This window comes from Schistocerca gregaria, chromosome 6 (assembly GCF_023897955.1).
Source record: "Schistocerca gregaria isolate iqSchGreg1 chromosome 6, iqSchGreg1.2, whole genome shotgun sequence".
NCBI lineage: Eukaryota > Metazoa > Arthropoda > Insecta > Orthoptera > Acrididae > Schistocerca > Schistocerca gregaria.
In genome coordinates, this window is record NC_064925.1 from 183,355,612 (window position 1) to 183,376,417 (window position 20,806).

Genomic DNA, 20,806 nt, shown 5'->3' on the forward strand with positions numbered 1-20,806 from the left:
TGATTCTTGGACTTGACTTCCTGGATTGGTATCATGCTAAAATTAATCATTTGCAGTGCAAAATCGATCTTGGTGGAAACTTGTTTCCAATGGGTATGATAGCTGCAAATGTTACAGTGTCGCAAGGCGCACCATTAGCAAAGCTGTTACCAAATGAAATGTGTACACATGCATTAAGGATAGTTATGCATGACAAAGTACCTGCTGGTACAGGGAAGTTAGTCTGAGTATCGGTAGATGTCGATGTTCTACAGGAAAGATCACATGAGATGTGGTTCAGCCACTGCAGAACAATAAGACACTGGATGAAAGGCATTGTTATATAAGGAGGAGTCTTGTGCGCTTATCAGATGTTAATGGGGAACTGACGATTCCAGTTGGCATGGATAATTTCAGGGCACATGAAGTGGATCTCCTGAAGGGTTTACTTGTAGCGAATGTAAAGGTACTCAATGAAGATGATATCGATGGATCACATGGTGAGCATGGCATCAAACAATCCATTAATGCAGATGTACCACAGAACAAGGTTAGTCACTTGAAGGATGGAGAACAGGAAGACATGGAAGATTTATTGTTGCAGTATATAGATTTATTTGATTTGAATGGCGCATTACCAGCAACACCGATCACACAGCAACATATACCAACAGGGGATAATTTGTCAGTGTATAAGAAGCCATATAGGATTGCAAAGCATCTACAACCACTAGTAGACGAGTTCACTGACCAGCAGCACTTTTACTCCTGTTGGATGTTTAGAAAGGTAGTGCTCAATAGCAGCAAGGCCATGGGCATTAGGGCTGTTACCGTAAAGGGAGCAGAGATTCTCTGTGTGGCTCGCAGACTGGCCTTGACGGCCAGAGACAGTGGTCATGCAGGTATGAGTTATGTTTGCATGAATGTGTGTGTGTGTGTGTGTGTTGTCAAATTCAGAAGAAGATCTTGTGGACAAAAGATTACTTGTTTAGCACTTTTTTTGTAGTGCCTGTCTGTGACTTAACATCTACACTATATGATGAGTAGCACCTATCCATTTCATAACACTGTGATAGATAAAAATAGAATACATAACAAGTATTGAAATGGGTATTTCTATTTGGATGCAACCTGAACAGTTTTATTTACATGAAAATGTGCAGGATCTGGGAGAATTAGCAACTTTATTTTAATATTGTCTGCTCATTGTTCTGTAAAACACTTCACCAGCCACAGTACAGCTCCATTCTCTGCTGTTCTTGAATATGGTATGAATAGCAGATGTTGAAAAGCACACAGAAATTGCCCTGACTTCTGTGAAACAATTGAAACTGCTGCAAATGGACTAATTGAGAGGAGTACCAAATACGTTTTTGAAGTGCTGTCTTCCACTGAAACTGAAACTGAGCAAGTGAGATGAATTTCACCTGTTGGGAAAAGTGCTGTGTTCTGTGTCAGGAGGAGGCAAATGCAAAAGGGTAGGACTCTATTAACTATCAGCAGTTCAAACATATGGCAAAAAATGGTACACTGCAGGGAAATGACAGATGGGAAGAGCCCCAGGTGGACTCAGTGTGTGTGCCTTGGGGCCTCATTCAAAATTTTGAAGATGCTATTCTGGCAGCCATTATGGGAACAGGGTGCAACAAATTGTAAGCCATGGTGCACGTTGAAACAAATGATGCCTGTTGTCTGGGCCCTGAGGACATACTTGGATTGTTTCAGTGGCTTATAGAGAAGGTTGAGCACCAGTCTTGCTCATGGAGTTTCAACAAAGCTTACAATATGAAGCACTGTTCCCAAAACTAACCATGACATCTTGATTCTGAGTCATCTGGAATACTCGAACAAGACACTTTGAAGGTTCTGTGACAAGTTAGGATGTGACTTCCTGGATTGCACTACTGGGTTGAGAGTCCTTTAAATGGCTCAGGTGGATTTAGAGGCTGGTAATCAGGCAGCTGACTGTGTGTGGGACGTACAAAAATTTTTAAAAATTTGGTGACTATCCATCCAATCCAGATAAGGATAGCTGTAGGGACCACGGAAGTGTCAGTATAGCATACAAAGCAATGCCCCGTACAACTAAGAGTATTACAATCTAGTGATTAACTACTGATGCATTCACAACAAAACATCAGAGTTTGAAGTGTTCCTAAAAAGTAATGAACCTCTTATGATACTATATGCAGAAAGATGGTTAAAACCTGAAATTGATAGCAGAGAAAGTTTTGGGGAAAATATAAGTGTTTATTGAAAAGATAAACTAATGATAACTGGAGGTTTTGCATTTGTAGCAATAGATAAGAAATTCAAATCCACAAAGATAAATATTGAAAATGGATGTGAGACTGTCTGTGCCAGAGTCAGCATCAAGGGTGGACATAAACTCAACAACCAAGCTTAACTCCAGAGGTAACTGAAAACTTTAGGGAAAACCTAAGTTCTCTAGTACATAAGACCCCAATCATACTGTCACTATCAGAAGAGACTTTAATCATCAAAAAATCAATTGGATAAAATATAGGGGGTGTGACACAACATATTGCAAAACATTACTAAATGCTTTCACTCAGAACTACCTAGAAAGGATTGTTCAGAAGCCTACTCACAATGGAAATAAGTTGGATCTAAAGGCACAAATAGACCTGACCTCTTAGAGCAGTGGTTCCCAGCAGGTGGTCCGCAGACCCCCAGGGGTCCGCGAGCTATGCCAGAGGGGTCCGCAAGATGCTATTAGAATAAAAAATAAATTAAATATATTTCGATGTAAATAAAACAGAAAGAAACTTCCACATGGGAAAAATATATTAAAAACAAAGATTCCAAGACTTACCAAGCGGGAAAGCGCCGGCAGACAGGCACATGAACAAAACACACAAACACACACACAGAATTACGAGCTTTCGCAACTGGCAGTTGCTTCGTCAGGAAAGAGGGAAGGAGAGGGAAAAATGAAAGGATGTGGGTTTTAAGGGAGAGGGTAAGGAGTCATTCCAATCCCGGGAGCGGAAAGACTTCCCTTAGGTCTGTGTATGTGCGGATGGATATGTGTGTGTGTGTGCGAGTGTACACCTGTCCTTTTTTTCCCCTAAGGGAAGTCTTTCCGCTCCCGGGATTGGAATGACTCCTTACCCTCTCCCTTAAAACCCACATCCTTTCATTTTTCCCTCTCCTTCCCTCTTTCCTGACGAAGCAACTGCCAGTTGCGAAAGCTCGTAATTCTGTGTGTGTGTTTGTGTGTTTTGTTCATGTGCCTGTCTGCCGGCGCTTTCCCGCTTGGTAAGTCTTGGAATCTTTGTTTTTAAATTAAATATATTTCGTATGACAACAGATTTTTTGTTTTGGCTACTCAATTTTTTTTCAATAATGAATATGTCAATGTTTTTTCTAAGTAACAAAAATAGAAAACGTATAAAAAGACTCTTAATTTGGCTTTTTTAGATACTTGATACTGTGATATGACAAGGTACCAATCATGCTTGATGAGGGGGTTCTCAAGAAAAGTTTGTTGGGAACCCCTGTCTTAGAGGATATACACATTGAAACTGGTGTCAGTGGCCATGAGGCAGTTGTAAGCAGACTAAAGAGGGCAACAAAAACAAATCTAAGGATTTAAATGTTCAGAAACTTGATAAAGTGGTGGTACTGCCATATGTCAATAATGAACTCTGATCATTGAGCTTTAGAGAGGGTCACATAGATTAACTGTGGCTCAGGTTTTACAAGAACACATGACCACGGATTTGACAGATATGTATCTAGTAGAACAGTTTGTGATGGGAGGGACCCTGTATGGAATACAGTCACTATAAGAAAACTTCTAAAGGAACAGGGACTACTGCACAGCAGGTGAAAAACAAATCAAAGGGCTACAGGCAGATAGATGTTGAATGAAATGCATTTCCCTGTCAAGGTGGCACTTCGTGAAGCCTTAAACAACTGCTGTAACAGAATATTACTGAAAAATTTTTCACGAAACACAAAGATATTCTGGTCATATTTAAAAGCTGTTGGTAGCACCAAAGTTAATGTCCAGACACTCATGGATGAGACAAGAGCTGAAATTGGGGGAAGCAAAGCAAAAACATAAATGCTGAATTACATTTTCAAATGTTACATTAAAAAGGAAATTCTAGGGGTATCATTCCAATTTAATTTGCACATGCCTGCAAAGATGACTGATATAGGTATAGGTATCACTGGTATTGAGAAACAGCTGAAATCCCAAAGATTGAACAAAGTCATAGGGCTCAATGGAATCCCAATCAGATTCTATATCAAATTCGTGGCTGAGTTAGCCATTTTGTTAAAATTATAATTTACCACAGATCCCTCAGAAAATAAATAAATAGTGCCCAGTATTCAGAAGAAAACACAGGTCATACTATTCTACGGGAAGGGTAGCACGAATTATTTAAGAAAACTACAGTCTAATATACTTGAGATTCATATTTTTGTAGACTTTTAGAACATATCCTAGGCTCAGACATGATGATGTATCTGGAACAGAATGAAATCCATGCCAAAAAAATAAGTTTCAAAAACATTGGTCATGCAAGAACCAGCTTGCACTTTTCTCACACACCATTCTGAAAGCCACCGATCAAAGCAGTCAGATAGTTGCAGGATTTCTTGATTTCCAAATAACATTTGTATCAGTAACATTTGTAAATTTATCTTCATTAGTACAATCATACAGAGTATCAAGCAAACTTTGTGACTGGACTGAGGATTTTGAGGTAATGGAAGTTGCAGTTTGTTACCTTGTATGGAGAGAGTATAATGGAAATATTCACTACATCTTTTTTTTTCCAACAAGAATTGGAGAAACTACTACTCTATGATTTAAAACATGATCCTATGAGACCAAACTTGGAAATTATGTATTCTCTATGATTCTGATAAAAATGCACATTGATGAAGCATAATGCTAATATAAAATTTACTATTTTATGAAAAAACATAATTATTTCTGCATTTCTAATATACATCAAGTTTTTGTTGATTTGTGAAGTTGAGAATGTTTAAAATTAGTAATATAGTTATACTCACTGTTTTCCATAACTGTTCAAAAAGATAAAACCAACAGAAGACTTTGTTTCTTTTTGCTTTCATGAAATATTAATCAACTTATAACTCTTTGGTCAAGGATATTGGTTATATAAATGTATCTTTGTACTGAATATAATAGAGGGAAAAATTCCACATGGGAAAATCCTTCGTCAAAGACACCTACCACTTTCTTGAACGTCTGGAATCCTTACTCAATCTGTTACCCCCGGAAACCATCCTTGTAACCATTGATGCCACTTCCTTATACACAAATATTCCGCACGTCCAGGGCATCACTGTGTTGGAGCACTTCCTTTCACGCTGATCACCAGCCACCCTACCTAAAACCCCTTTCCTCATTACCTTAGCCAGCTTCATCCTGACTCACAATTTCTTCACTTTCAAAGGCCAGACATACCAAAAATTAAAGGGAACAGCCATAGGTACCAGGATGGCCCCCTCGTACGCCAACCTATTTATTGGTCGCTTAGAGGAAGCCTTCTTGGTTACCCAGGCCTGCCATTCCAAAGTTTGGTATAGATTTATTGATGACTGTTGTGATAGTGCCACGACATTTAACAGTGCCGCCACGACAGTACGCACAAACGGCGATAGAGGCGCTCCGCAAATCAGATGAGCGCGGGAGCGCCACCTAGCTACGAACGGCACCGGCCGCATGTCACGGCACAGCAGTCGAATACGAGAGACTGAGTTGTAATCATGTGATCAGCTATTGTTTCTAAGAGAGAGTGTGAAAATCCACGCAATTATTGTGATTAAAGGTTATAACACTTTTTGGCGACGAGGTCGGGATATTTTCACCGCGTTGTGGATTTGCGTGTTCGTGACGGGGCAGACATGGAACAGCTTATGCAAGCGCTCATTGAACAACAAACACAGCTGACGGCAGCGATTCAGGCGTTGTCGACGTCGCTTACTCATCGTCTGTCTTCCTCTTCTCCGCCTCCATTCCCTCCTTACGACGAGGCCGCTGAAGACTGGGAGAATTATGAGAAGCGTTTGCGGCAACACTTCTTGGCTTTCGGCGTTGTCGACGCTCCTATGTGTAAGTCGTTATTTCTATCTTGGATTTCCCCTCGGGTCTATCAGCTGCTATCTCAGTTAGCCCCTCTGCGGGAACCAGCCTCCCTGTCCTTCCAAGAAATGTGTGACTTATTGTCTGCCTATTATCGAACAAACACCCACGTCGTTGCCGCCCGCGTGGCGTTCTACCGGTGTCGTAAACAGCCCCATCAATCTTACCGGGCTTGGGCGGCGGAACTACATGGCCTGAGTAGGAAATGTCAGTTTGTCACGGACACTCATCACGAGTCTTATGCGGATTCAATGGTTAGGGATGCTATTCTACGGCTTGCTCCTGATAAAGAAGTTCGGCAACGTGCCCTACAACTGCCAAACCCGTCGTTGTCGGAAGTTCTAAGCATCGCTCAATCCTTTGAAGTGTCTCACGCTGCTGGCGCGCAAATAGACGCGTGGTGTGATGTAGGCGCTGTACAGTCAACTCTCGACAAGGACAATTTGCCTGTTGCACAGGAGAACGAAGATGTGGCGGCGGTTCACTCGCGTAAACAACGTCGCGTTGGGCCGCAACGCTCGCAGCGAAACCAGCAACCACAGAAGCCGGTTCGTTCCGCGCTTCCTTCTTGCCCCCGTTGTTTCGTACAGCACGACAGGGCAGCGTGTCCAAAACGTTGGGCCACGTGTAATTCATGTAAGAAAAAAGGCCACATTGCTTCTGTGTGTCAGTCCCATAAAGTTCCTGTCAACGAGGACGAGGCGTCGGACATGGATGTTCACTGTGTGCTTTCTCAAACAAATAAGTTGTTTGTTACTGTTCGTGTTCTGAATAAAGACATCCGCATGCAAGTGGACACTGGCTCTGCAGTAACTCTCATTAATTCTCGCACGTATTTGGCGTTGGGCTCCCCTCCTTTGTCTCCAGTTACGCGCAATCTGAGGACTTATAATCAGCAGAAAATTCCTATCATGGGCCAGTTTGATGCTTCCACTGCCTACAAGTCTGTTGTTCGGCCCCTCACGTTTTATGTGGTGGATCATGCGGGCACTGAAAACCTGTTCGGTTATGATGCTTTCCAGTTGTTTGGGTTCTCCATTGATGATGATGTGCACCTCATATCTGAGGACATTCCGTATCAACAGCTTGATGGATTGTGTTGTGAATTTTCGTCCGTGTTCTCTGCTGGTCTGGGTTGTGCCAAGGATTTTGCAGCCCACATTACTCTTAAACCTACGGCTCGCCCTAAGTTTTTCCGGGCACGCCCTATTCCGGTGGCGTTGCGTGCACCTGTCAAGGCTGAGCTAGACAGGTTAACAGCTTCAGGGATTCTCCTTCCGGTTACCTCCAGCGAATGGGCATCGCCGATCGTGGTGGTTTCTAAACCAAACGGGAGTCTGCGATTGTGTGGTGACTTTAAAGCCACTGTCAACGCTCAGAGCGTCATTGACACTTATCCTCTTCCTCGTCCTGAGGAGTTGTTTACCAAGCTCGCTGGGGGCCAGTTCTTTTCCAAACTTGACTTATCGGAGGCGTACCATCAGTTGCCGTTGGACACTCCTTCCAAGGAATTTCTCGTTATCAACACTCCTTGTGGGTTGTATCAGTACCAGCGATTACCATTTGGCGTCGCTAGCGCACCGGCCATTTTTCAGCGTTTTTTGGAACAGCTCACGGCTTCTGTTCCCGGCTGCATAAACTATCTGGATGACATTGTTGTCACGGGAGCCTCCACTGCGGAGCACCTTCGTAATTTACGTTCACTGTTTCGAGTTTTGCATTCGGCTGGGTTGAGGTGCAATCTGGACAAGTCACAGTTCTTCCAACCCTCCATTGAGTATCTTGGTTTCCAGTTGTCCCGTGAGGGCATACGCCCTCTCCGTGCGCACGTTGCGGCCATTAACGCTCTACCCCGGCCGTCTACGGTCAAAGAACTTCAGGCGTTTCTAGGCAAGATTGCTTATTATCACAAATTCATTCCATCCGCAGCAGCGGTAGCTTATCCTCTGCATCAGCTGTTACGCAAAAACGTCCCCTTCTGTTGGTCCGACGGGTGTGAGCAGGCTTTTGTCCGCCTGAAGGCTCATTTGCAGTCGGCGCCTTGTCTTGCCACATTCCGTCCGGGTCAGCACTTGGTTCTGGCGACTGACGCGTCACAGTATGGCCTAGGGGCTGTTCTCACCCATCGGTATGAGGATGGGTCGGAACGACCCATTGCCTATGCTTCCAAGACCCTCAACGAGGCGCAACAGCGTTACTCTCAAATCGAAAAGGAGGCGCTCGCTATCATTTATGCTCTAAAAAAGTTCAGCGTTTTTTTGTATGGTTCTAAGTTTCACCTCATCACCGACCACAAACCGCTGGTCTCTCTGTTCAGCCCCTCGGCGCCACTTCCGGATAAGGCAGCTCACCGCCTGCAACGTTGGGCCTTATACTTGTCTCGTTTTCATTATGAGATTCACTATCGCCCCACGGCCCAGCACGCAAACGCGGATGCATTGTCGCGATTGCCGATGGGCCCCAACCCTGTTTTCGATCGCGATGAACTCCTCTGTTTCCACATTGATGAGGAAGAACGTCGTGCAGTCGAGGGCTTTCCACTTACAGGTTCGCAGGTCGCGTCAGCTACTGCGCGGGACCCGGTCCTGCGTCGGGTGATCGGTTTTGTTCAACGAGGTTGGCCAGACAGGACCGGGGGCCGGGCATCGGATCCCCTTCGCAACTACCATGCCTTGCGCCTTCGTCTGTCTGTTCGTGATGGTGTTGTTCTTCTGGCCACGGATGGCGCATCTCCACGGGTCGTGGTGCCAGCCTCTCTTCGCAAAGATGTTCTCAAACTGTTGCACGGAGGCCATTGGGGTATTTCTCGGACTAAGTCCCTGGCCCGCAGGCACGTTTATTGGCCCGGCATTGATTCGGACATCGCCCATATGGTTGCTGCATGTGGCCAGTGTGCTCAACAACTGGCGGCACCTCGTACAATGCCCTCTCCGTGGCCTGATCCAGCTCAGCCATGGGAACGGGTGCACGCCGACTTTGCTGGCCCCTTCCTCGGTACTTATTGGCTACTGTTGATTGACGCCTTCTCGAAGTTTCCATTTGTTGTTAGATGTCCGTCGCCCACCACTGTGGCGACGACGCTGGCTTTGTCCAAAATCTTTGCGCTAGAAGGTCTTCCATCCACGAACGTCACGGACAATGGCCCTCAGTTCTCTTCGCAGGCCTTCCGTGATTTTTGTACTGGACAAGGGATTCATCATGTTACCGCACCTCCCTTCCATCCGCAATCGAATGGGGAGGTCGAGCGCCTTGTCCGCACTTTCAAATGCCAGATGAAAAAATTCCTTAGTGATTTTTCCACAGATGACGCCCTGCTGCAATTTCTGAGTTCTTATCGCTTCACGCCTCTGGGTGATCACAGCCCTGCTGAACTCTTGCATGGCCGCCAACCGCGCACTCTACTGCACCTGCTTCACCCTGTCAGGCCTTGTACTGTGTCCCCTAGTGCGGGAAAATACTCGGTGGGCGCCGACGTGTGGGCACGAGGGTATGGATCTCGCCCTAAATGGATTCCAGGGGTGGTCAAGGCTCTTCGTGGCCGCCGGCTTTGTGAAATCCGTACGGGCGACGGCACGGTTGTTCGCCATTACGACCAGATGCGCCCACGAGTGGTGGCCACGCCTGTGCCACCGCCCCATCCTTCGCCTCCACCAGCTCGAGACGCCAGTCCTGTCACTGCTGCCGATCTACCGTCCGTGTTGATGCAGCCGCCGTCGCTGCCGCTTCCAAGTACTCCGGAACCGGCCCCAGTCGCGACGCCGCCTTCTCCGGGACCCATCTCGCTGGAGCACACTCCCAGGTCAATGACACCTATGGATGCTGCTCCGGAGTTTTCACCCATCATCTCATCCAGGAGGCACGTTCCTCGCACGAGCTTCCGTCCTGGACATTTTCGACCATACTCCCGTGTCTCTGCGCGGGATCTCCTCGGGGCCTCACAAGAGGCCATGGATGTCTCTGCGCTGTCCATGTCTCCAAGGAAGTGAGTGTTTATTTTTTTCAAGGGGGGAAAAGTGTTGTGATAGTGCCACGACATTTAACAGTGCCGCCACGACAGTACGCACAAACGGCGATAGAGGCGCTCCGCAAATCAGATGAGCGCGGGAGCGCCACCTAGCTACGAACGGCACCGGCCGCATGTCACGGCACAGCAGTCGAATACGAGAGACTGAGTTGTAATCATGTGATCAGCTATTGTTTCTAAGAGAGAGTGTGAAAATCCACGCAATTATTGTGATTAAAGGTTATAACAATGACATCTTCATGATCTGGACTCACAGTGAAGAAGAACTCCAGAATTTCCTCTCCAACCTCAACTCCTTTGGTTCCATCAGATTCATCTGGCCCTACTCCAGAACCCATGCCACTTTCCTTGACATTGACCTCCATCTGTTCAATGGCCAGCTTCACACATCCATCCACATCAAACCCACCGACAAACAACAGTACCTCCATTATGACAGCTGCCACCCATTCCATATCAAATGGTCCCTTCCCTACAGCCTAGGTCTTCGTGGCAAACAAATCTCCTCCAGTCCGGAATCCCTGAACCATTACACCAACAACCTGAAAACAGCTTTCGCATACCGCAACTACCCTTCCGACCTAGTACAGAAGCAAATAACCAGAGCCACTTCCTCATCCCCTCAAACCCAGAACATCCCACAGAAGAACCCCAAAAGTGCCCCACTTGTGACAAGATGCTTTCCGGGACTGGATCAGACTCTAAATGTGGCTCTCCAGTAGGGATATGACTTCCTCAAATCCTGCCCTGAAATGAGATCCATCCTTCATGAAATCCTCCCCACTCCACCAAGTGTGTCTTTCCGCCATCCACCTAACCTTCGTAACCTCTTGGTTCGTCCCTATGAAATCCCCAAACCACCTTCCCTACTCTCTTGCTCCTACCCTTGTAAACACCCCCGGTGTATAACCTGTCCCATGCACCCTCCCACCACCACCTACTCCAGTCCTGTAACCCGGAAGGTGTACACGATCAAAGACAGAGCCACGTGTGAAAGCACCCACATGATTTACAAACTGACCTGCCTACACTGTGAAGCTTTCTATGTGGGAATGACCAGCAACAAACTGTCCATTCGCATGAATGGACACAGGCAGACAGTGTTTGTTGGTAATGAGGATCACCCTGTGGCTAAATATGCCTTGGTGCATGGCCAGCACATCTTGACACAGTGTTACACCGTACGGGTCATTTGGATACTTCCCACTAACACCAACCTATCAGAACTACGGAGATGGGAACTTGCCCTTCAGTATATCCTCTCTTCCCGTTACCCACCAGGCCTCAACCTCTGTTAATTTCAAGTTGCTGGCACTCATACCTCACCTGTCATTCAACAACATCTTTGCCTCTGTACTTCCACCTCAACTGACATCTCTGCCCAAACTCTTTGCCTTTACAAATGTCTGCTTGTGTCTGTAGATGGGCGGATGGATATGTGAGTGTGTGTGAGTGTATACCTGTCCTTTTTCCCCCGAAGGTAAGTCTTTCTGCTCTCAGGATTGGAATGACTCCTTACCCTCTCCCTTAAAACCTACATCCTTTTGTCTTTCCCTCTCCTTTCCTCTTTCCTGATGAAGCAACCATGGCTTGTGAAAGCTTGAATTGTGCGTGTGTGTTTGTGTTTATTTGTGTGTCTATCAACATACCAACACTTTCGTTTGGTAAGTTACATCATCTTTATTTATCTTTGTACTGAAATTGATATACAGGGTGCCACACAATTCATGCTATGCTTTTTTAGAAGTTGGAGAGGGGTCTTAGTAGACTAAGTATTACATAGGAACCCATGTCCAGAAATTACAGAGCATCAAAGTTATAGGCACTGGTGCCTGTAAATGTAAGTGTATACAAAGTGATTCCATGATGATGTTACAAACTTTGAGGATGATGGAGACAGATAAAGGCATCAATCTGAGGTAAGGGTCACCAGTTCAGAAACAAATACGTTTGAAGTTACAAGAGGAAATTATTCTGATGCCTCTGATAGTGTGTACCAGTACTGTTTTGGCATGAATGTAGTGTACACAGCTTTCAGAGGTGGTAGTATGGACGAAAACAAGAACAAAAATGTCTAGTAAACATACGCTCTAAAATGCATACCTTAAGATCTATGAGCAGTTTTTCAATAGAGGAGATGAACAAGTGCTTACAGCTTCTCAGGTATGCATTTTAGAGCCTATGTTTACTAGACATATTTTCTTGTCTTGGTCCACACTCCAACCTCAGAAAGTTGCATATCCTACATTCCTAGCAACAACAGTACCAGTACTTGTATTCCACTGTCAGAGGTATCAGAATGACTTTTGATTGTAACTTTCGACTTGTTTGTTTCTGACACTGGGACCCTTACCCCAAATTGTTACATTAATCTATCTCCATCACCCTTGAAAGTTTGTAACATCATTATGGAACCACCTTGTATATACATATATTTACAGGCACCAGCACCTACTACTTTGATGCTTTGTAGCATCATCAGATGACATTTCCAGACATGGGTTCCTATGTAAAACTTGATCTACTAATTCCCTCTAAAACTTCTAGAAGTGTGTAACATGAATTGTGAAAAACACTGCACATCTCTGGTCTGATTCACTTGTATTGTGTTATATTTTGGTGGAATGCAGTTTGATGTAGTTGTAAAGCAGTTCTGTTGTGAGATGTAATGGTAGGAAGTTGACAGATCTTGTCAAGAAGTGTTTTAATTTGTGAAAACTGCAGAATATGGAATAAAATAATTTTGAGGAGGATACGCGTTCCTGCTTCATGGTATTACTGATTTGGTGCATGGATAAACAGAACCCAGATACCTCTTTGCAGCTCCAGGATGAAGGAATCATTAACCTACAATGACTGTGCAAAGAGAAATAAGAACTTACAACAAACAACAATAAATAAGTTAAGTGCAAAATACTTTTTAGTGACTATCTCACTCTGCAATTCATGGTTTTGATAGCTGAAGACTTATAATCTACATTACACAAACAGTAATTGCATAAAAATTGTTAATAAATCCAAAATTTAATTAAACTTTGCTGCTTTATATGTTTCTAAATTCAGGAGGGTGGGGAGAGGGGGAGGGGAGGGGGGAGGGGAGGCAAAAGAGTTAATGGCAGATATAGAAGTAACTTCATATGTGCTCCAGGGAAGACTATTGGGACCTTGCTGTTCATACTGTACATTAGTGACCTAGCAGACAGTATTAATATCAGTTTCGCAGATGATGCTGATGTCTGTAATGAAGTACTGTTTTAAAAAAAAGCTGCACAAATATTTGACTGAAACTGGATAAGATTCTAAAGTGATACAAATATTGGCAAGTTGCTTTAAATGTTCAGAAATGTGAACTTGTGCATTGCATAAAATGAAAACATGGAGAGGTATACTATGACTACAACATAAATGAGTCCCAACTGAAATTGGTCAACTCAAACTAAAATCTAGGTTAACATTTTGTAGGGATGTGAAGTGGAATAATCACATAGACACAGTCACAGGTAAAGCAGGTGGCAGATTTCAGTTCATTGGTATAGGGGAATGCAAGCAGTGAACACAAAAGTTGGATACAAAACACGCATTGGCCCAATCTACACTATTGATAAGAGGTGAAGGACCTGCACCAGATACAATTAACAAGACCTTTTGATAGTATGCAAAGAACAGTAGACTGAAGATCATAAGTTTGTTTGACAAACAGGGGAGTTGCATGGAGATACTGAAGATACTATACCAAGAAAGCCTACTAACAAAGTTTAAAGAACCAGCTTTAAATAATGATTTTATGAATATACTATGATCTCCTACATATCACTCCCACAGGGCTCACAAGGACAAGAGGCATTCAAATTGCAATTGTTCTTGCATCCCATAGGTGAATGTAATAGGAAGAAGCCCAGACAACTGGCACAATAGGAAGAACTTTCTGCCATGAATTTCACAGTAGTTTGCAGAGTATGGATGTGGATGTAGGAAAATATTAGCATCAACCACAAGAATGCTTAACCCACAAGAAGGAAAGCTTTTTTTACTCACCATATAGCGAAGATGCTGAATCCCAGATAGCCACAATGAAAAGGCTTTCACAAATCAAAAATAGGTGACACACACACACACACACACACACACACACACACACACACACACACACACAAACTTACACAAATGTAACTCAGTGTGGCATCAGTTGCCTGAGACTGCAGTGATATGTGTGTGTGTGTGTGTGTGTGTGTGTGTGTGTGTGTGTGTGTGTGTGTGTGTGTGTGTCTGCTATTTTTGATGAAGACCACACTGGCCAGAAGCTAGTTTGCGGCAATCCTTTTGTTGTGCCTATCTGCGTTTTAGGATCTCTGCTATCTGGCAAGTAGCAACTTTCTTTATCATAATAGTTTTACAATCCATCCTGGATTTTCCATTGTCTGAAATCAAAATTTTTGCTACTTTATCTCACGAAAAAGTATCTAAAAGTATAACTCATTTATTACTTGGTGGAGGAAAGAGCAAGACTGTTACACCGTATAAACAAATTATCAGTATGTTTTGTTCAACAACATTACACCTGCATTACTTTTTATATGCCTAAAATTACACCAATATTCAAATTAACCACAATGGCAGAGCTACCAATTTTTCAGTTTTATCATATTGTTAATTTAAAAAGTTAAAAACATACAAAATGGAAAGAACATTCAAAATTAAGGCATACATTATTTTCATTTGCAGATCTAATTTGTATTGGTGGTTGGCTTCATTTTGGGATAACAGAACAACAGAAAGTAAAATTGTGTTTTTGTAAAATAATGTTTCCTGAACACAAACCATGGATTTGTTTGAGTATTCTTGCATGTTTACCACCCACAGCTCATGGTCTTGCGATAGCGTTCTTGCTTTCCGCTCACAGGGTCTCGGGTTCAATTCCTGTCAGGGTCAGGGATTTTCCCAGCCTCGAGATGACTGGGTGTTGTTGTGTCATCTTTATCATCATCATTCATCCCCATTACGGTCAGAGGATGGCAATGGCAAACCATCCCCACTAGGAACCTACCTAGTCAGCGGTGCGGGTCTCCCGCATTGTCCCCTAAGCTCCTCGGAGTATGGGACCTCATCATGATCATCAACACCACACACAGGTGTTGTTACACACATCTCATTCTTGCATTCTGACATTCTGCACCTCTGTCTACATTTATTACTTGAGGGTTCATGATGCTACGCCCTCTTCCCAACTGCTTCAGCCTGCTTAGAGCTGATGACTTTCTCTCTATTCTGTAAAGAATGCACGCATTTCTTCTGATGAAGTCCAATATACTATAAAAATTATGTATTTATTGACCATCTCTGTGAAGCTGTTTCTTCTTCTTCTCCTCCTCCTCCTCCTTTTCTTCTTCTTCTTCTTCTTTTTTACTGAATATATTCAAGCAATCTCATCCAATATCCACTCCATATCCTGTTTTACTATAACAGCCTATTGTTTAAAATCATTACAAATTGCTACACTTAAATGAAGCATTCTGAAAATGAGGATTTTTTTATTGCCTTGGTAGCTGGGTTTGTATCCCCAAGCTTCATCACAGTTGTTTTGGCATTGTTGCTGATATTGGAATCTCTTTTCCCAAACAGTTCACTATACTGTTGCTACATTCCTTCCAGTTCTATGGAATACAGTCATAAGTTTCACAACACTGTAATCAGAAACGGTTTGATTCTCTAGTAGATGGTTATCCTCCTCAGATATGGAAATTCATTGCACTGACATTTGGTGTCTAGGCCAACTGCTAACCAAACTTTGATGCCAAGTTTATCTGGTTTATCAGCTGTGTGTGGAGTTAATCTGTGCCTGACCTTAGTGGGAAGGAGCTGTTCATTAACAGTCATGTTATGCCTTGGAATGTAAAGCAGGGAATGAATGTCAATGAAATGCAATGATCAGCTCAGAGACTTCGGGATTTATTGTAGCACCACCTCACAGGGCTGTGCAATGCAACAGAGCATTTGCAATACTCTCAGCTAGCATAGACAGATTCATAAAGAAACTATGTGTCCAAGGTGACCACTGCTACAGTTCTGACTCTACAGTCAGAAATAAACTCAGTGAGTACAACTACAAGTACGTATTTTGTAGAGTGTGTGTTGTGTGGTATTTGTGTGTGTGTGTGTGTGTGTGTGTGTGTGTGTTATAAGTGAAATTTCTGATAATAAAAAAAATATGAAAAATGTTGTCACTTTCGATGGAAAAAATCTCAAAATAGTCAGTCTGACCCTTCTACAGATCTAGCACTAAACTGTAACTGCAATAACTTGTTCAATATCCCTCTAAAAGAGACCAAGCAATGACTAAAATGACAAAAACAACAACAGCAACAACAACACTGGAATAACTTTCCTGCTTGCATTGTAGGTCAAGAAACATAAAATTGGAATGTGGCTGTACCTGGTGAAGTAATCAAGTTAATTTTACCTACAGCCACTACAATTTGTTTTAACATGCAATACATCAAAAGATGTTTCTGCAGTTAAACATATATTGCCAAGCATTGGCCTGTCGTGCAAAGCCAGCCTGAAGTAACAGGTCAATAGTTTGGGCACTGTTTGAGTACTCAGAGCCGAAAAGTATATACAATTTATGTCATTAATTATTTGCAAGCTATGGCCTTCTGGAAAGGTGAAAGGCTTTCTACATAATATGTCCAAACATTGTATGGACATGATTTAAGGGACAAATAAAGATGGAATGGAACAGAAACTGAGCATGAACGTTCATAGCCAGATGATTATCTTAGCATTTACATACTTTGTAAAGAAAGTTTATTCCAAGCCTGTTGTAACTAAACAGGTCCAGTACAGTAATGCAAAAAGGAGCTAAATAAAATGGTAGTACATATGTCTATCACATAAATAACTGCCGCATCTTAGTAGGTTCAGACGCAGAGTCTGATTCCATCCCCCAGATATAATTTACCATCACACCATAATTAATGTGTCACAAGTACCTAGAATTCTAATAACAATAAAAATAAAAAAATACATATATTATTTTGATATAATCATAATTATTTGTTTATATAATTCGTTATCATAGTGTTACTGCTTTGGGGGGAGGGAGGTGAGCAAATTATGACCCCCCCCCCCCCCCCCCACTGATACCCCCTTCCCCTCCCACCCCTACCACTTGGATCTGAATGGATCTTAGACTTAGACAGAAGAACATACTTTTATATTTACAAAAAGCAGATGATCAACAAGCAAAAACAATCCTCTTATATAACATTGTTATGATTATGAATGAAACGCAAATGAACAATAAAAGATACGAAGTTCATATAAGAACAGACATAAAATATTATGCATGAAATTATGAATTAAGTTGTAATGCTGATGTGCTGTTCATTTAATGAATGCAATTTTTCAGCTTACAAGAATTTCTCCTACTTGTTACATCAATTATATAACAAAATTTCTTTTAAAAATATATGCAAGAAATGCTACAGGAAAGACAACAGTTTGAAATAGTTCAGCTTTGGAACTTACCGTTTACTAGTGCCTTTCTGAAGACAATGACCACCATTATAACAATAATACTTCCCACATGTTTCTGCTGTGAAGATCCTTTTTGTGGAATCACACACTGGTGTGACAACAATTGTTATTCCAACCAGTGATGTTATGTTAGCGTCTACCAAATGTGGTTTGCTGTTTGTTCCAATGACATTTGTACACAATTCTGGACATTTTATTTTTTCAGTGAAACAGTAGTCTAAACCAGCCATTACAATGTCAAGACCAGTTCTTCTTTCAATCTACAAAAATAAATCTTTGTGCTATTAATAACACTAAAACAATATTAAATGGTGCATCAGATAAAATGATTTGAATTGAATTAGTTGCAGTACAAAATGAGTACATAACAGGAAACAATTTCTGATACAGCAGATGAGTGTAGATGCTATGCAAAATAAAAAAAAGGGAAATCCAGGATTGAATAATGACAACACTGCAAAAAGAATAGAATACTGTTCATCATATGGAGGATGCACTGAGTCACAGACAGGTACCACAAAAAGGCTGCTATACATTCAAGCTTTCAGCCAAAAGTCCTTCTTCTAAAATAGAAAAACACACACTTTCCCACAAGCACAACTCACACATACATAACCACTCTCTCTGACCACAGACACAGGACTGCATTCAGCAACTGCACCTGATGAGGGAAGCAATCTGTCAGTGGTGCGGTAAGGAGGAGGCTGGAATGGGTTGGAGAGGGAGAGGGGGAGGAGGAGCAGGGCAGGGTTGGAGGAATGTAGTGCTAGCTGTGGGAGTGTGCAGGGGACAGGTGCAGTCAAGGGGGTGGTAGTGTTTGAGGGGGGATTGCAGGGGGGGGGGGGGCAGGAAAGTGCATAGATAGGGCAACGATAGGGACTAACAAAGGTTGAGGCCACAGGGTTTACGGGAATGTAGGATACATTTCAGGGAGGGCTCTCACCTGTGGAATTCAGGAAAGCTGGTGCTGGTAGGAAGGCACAGGCTGTTCATACTCACTGAAGTGAAGCACATTATGTAGGACAGCGTGTTCAGCAACTGGGTGATCAGTCTGTCTCTTGGCCACAGAGTGTCCTTCCTACCAAAGCCAGCTTTTCTGAAATACATACGTGGGAAACCTCCCTGCAATATATCCTACATTCGCGTAACCTTCCCTGCCCTCAACTTTTGCTGGTCCCTGTATTTTACCTACCTATCCCCTTCCTTGCTCCCACTCCAGCACTGCACAGCTTTTTATTCCAGTGACACATCCACTAGTCTTCTTCTCTCCTCCTCGCCTTTTCTCCTTTTCCAATTCCCCCCTACCTCCTCAAACCCCCCATCTAGCAGCCCTGCATGTGCCAGTTGTGGTTATGTACTTTAGAAGGACGCCTTTTTGCCAAAATCTTAAATGTATAGGGGTCTTTTTGTTGTGGCTGTCTGCAGCTCAACATGTCCTCTATTCGGTGAGCAGCATTCTATCCTTTTCATAATATTGTAGAGTAGCTGCTCTGTTGTATATTTATTTACAATTTTTCTTCATGTAGTCATTCTTTCTTAAGTCATTCAATTGCTGACTTTTGCAAACATCATCACACTTGGGTGTACATTGATATTATAGTAGTAAATTTGAATATAGTAATGATAATAATAATAAATTACTAGGGTTTAATGTTATTCTCATAGTAGTATACTAAACATGAATTGTAAATGAAGGGCTTATTTCAATAGTGGTACAAGTCCATTGCCTGCACTTTTCTGTCTATAATGCTTCTGAAATTAATGAGCCAAACAAACAGAAAGAAAGATTCATCTCTAGCAAGAAGCCATATTCTTGAATATTTCTGGTATCTCACTGCAGATTTTTCAGTGCTCATTTAACTTTATGACTCTGTAAGTCAATATGAACAAAAATGGACTTGTACCACTATTGAAATAGGCCTTCAAATATCAATAGTAGTACAGGGCCACACAGAAAGAAGGGAATATTTCCGCAATCTGATAAAACTAGAAGGAAAAAATTGCATTGATAGTACTGGTAATTGGAACCTCACAAGTTTGCTATTTATGAAACACTGACAGAATTTATCATTTTTTCAAAATTACGTCCTTCAGATGGCGTCCTCCTGTACGAATACATTTGTGAAATCTGCTGTTGAGATTCCTCATTGAAAGTTGCAACGTCTCAGCTGGGATACTGTGAATTGCAACCTGAATTCTCTCTTTTAACTCATCCAGGGTTTTTGGTCAAGTCGTCTACACTTTGCTCTAGAGGTCGCCCCACAAGAAAAAATTCACAAACAGATAAATCTGGTGATCTAGGGGGCCAGGAAATGTTACTGAATCATGAGATCACACGGTTGCCAAACAACTCTCTCACTTATGCCACTGATTGCCGTGGAGTGTGTAATGTTGCTTTGTCTTGCTGAAACATCAATGCAGGTGTAATGAAAGTTCATAACATCTCCTCATAACAATCGGCATTGACAGTTATTGTGTTTCCCTGTTCTGTTTATTCACATAACAATGTGCCTCATCTGACATCCATAACTTCTTTAGAAATTCATCATCATTGTTTATATTTGTTATCATTTGTTGACAGAATCCTGATCATAACCACTAATTCTTGTCCTTCGATTGTTTCACCATCTCTAGTTTGTATGGATGAAATTTTAAATCAAGATGGAGAATTCTGCGAACACTCTCCTGGGACATTCCAACCACTGCTGCTTGCTTACAAACTGAACGTTTTGGGCTCCATAAGACAGACTCGCATACAACATTGATGTTCGATGGAGAATGCACACTTCTGGGTCGTCCTTCTTCTTGAGGGCAGATCCAGTCTCTTCAAAGTTATTAATCCAAAATTTTATTGAGGGTTTCAGTGGAACAGCATCATGATGTCCTAATTCATAGAAACGTCGAAACTCCCTCTGTGCATTACCAAAATATCATTGTTTTATAAAACATTTTCATGGTTAATGATGCTGTTGTCCATTCCACTAATCCACGATTACTGAAATGGTGTACTATTTACTCACCACCTGTCACAAACCCACAGAACTGCCACTTGCCCATGGCCGGCAATACTCAATTCAAACATTCCCATTATTCTGTTCACCCTGTATAAGTATTGG

The 20,806-nt window shown here is 42.6% G+C and overlaps 1 pseudogene; it reads right to left on the reverse strand.

Annotated features, from left to right (window-relative positions):
* LOC126278794 (neural-cadherin-like) overlaps nucleotides 1–20,806 on the reverse strand; it is a 232,037-nt pseudogene that overhangs the window by 63,988 nt on the left and 147,243 nt on the right.